The 1,060-nt window shown below is 34.3% G+C and overlaps 1 non-coding gene across 1 annotated transcript; it reads left to right on the top strand.

Moving 5' to 3' along the window:
* Positions 1–508: 508 nt before the first annotated feature.
* Positions 509–613, top strand: LOC120364414 (U6 spliceosomal RNA). Its single transcript, XR_005579676.1, has one exon. It is a non-coding gene; the product is annotated as a U6 spliceosomal RNA (small nuclear RNA).
* Positions 614–1,060: the final 447 nt, after the last annotated feature.

The raw sequence follows: 1,060 nt of genomic DNA, 5'->3' as shown, positions 1-1,060 counted from the left end.
CAGGAGGAGAAAAAACCCACAACTAACTCAGGGAGGAACTGAGACTAGGAAGAGAAGGTAGTGAAAGACGTTCATTACTAAGTCATTTACCACTGTGAATGTTGACTTCATCATGCTAGGGAAGGGGAGTCCATGTAAAACACACCATTCAGAGGTATTTTCCAAGGAACTAGGGTATTTATATATAATTCTTCTTGGTCATTATTTGAGGACTATTCACAGAGAAGATTCCTTGGCACCTCTGGCCCCAACAAATAAGGTAAATATATGCAAGTGCTTAGAGTTGAAATTTGGGTTAGGGAATATGGGCACATTACCAACATCACCTACTCTGTGGACTTTGGGCATCCATTGGCTCTGCAATTGATAGGAGTTTCAAGACAAAATTTAATCAATTTCTGAAGATCAGAGAAACTCTCACCATCTCCTGAATGGCATGACAATATTTTATTTTGCTTTAAATTTGTCCTCGCAGGGAATTGATTCTTTTTAAGAAAGTCTTTATACAGTGCTACTTTGCTAACACATATACTAAAATTGGAACAATACCGAGAAAATTAGCATGACTCTGTGCAAGGATGACATGCAAATTCATGAAGCATTATATATACATATTTTTATAGGGTGGCTAAAGTCAATAATAATTTAATTGTACATTTTAAAATTATTAAAAATAGCTAATTGGATTGTTTGTAACAGAAAGAATAAATACTTGAGGATGAATACCCTATCTTTCATGATGTTATTATTACATACAGCAAGTCTGTATAAAAACATCTCATGTACCTCATAAATATATACACTACTACATATCCACAAAAATTAAAAATTTAAAAAGGAGAAGAAAGTCTTCATACAGATAGGGCTAGGCTAGGGAATATGCTACTTGAGAGTCTGATCTATGCTTTCCTCCTAAAACCTTCAGCTTCTAATGATTCTCTTCCAAATATCCATGTTTTCTGTCCAGAGTGTTTTTGGGGGCATCTTAGAATGGTTTCTCTTTTGCATAATGCTACTAAAACTAGTGTAAAAGCTGTCATTCTTCTATTTTAAATACATA

This window comes from Saimiri boliviensis, chromosome 5 (assembly GCF_048565385.1).
Source record: "Saimiri boliviensis isolate mSaiBol1 chromosome 5, mSaiBol1.pri, whole genome shotgun sequence".
Taxonomy (NCBI): domain Eukaryota; kingdom Metazoa; phylum Chordata; class Mammalia; order Primates; family Cebidae; genus Saimiri; species Saimiri boliviensis.
This window is presented reverse-complemented; position numbering and strand designations above follow the sequence as displayed.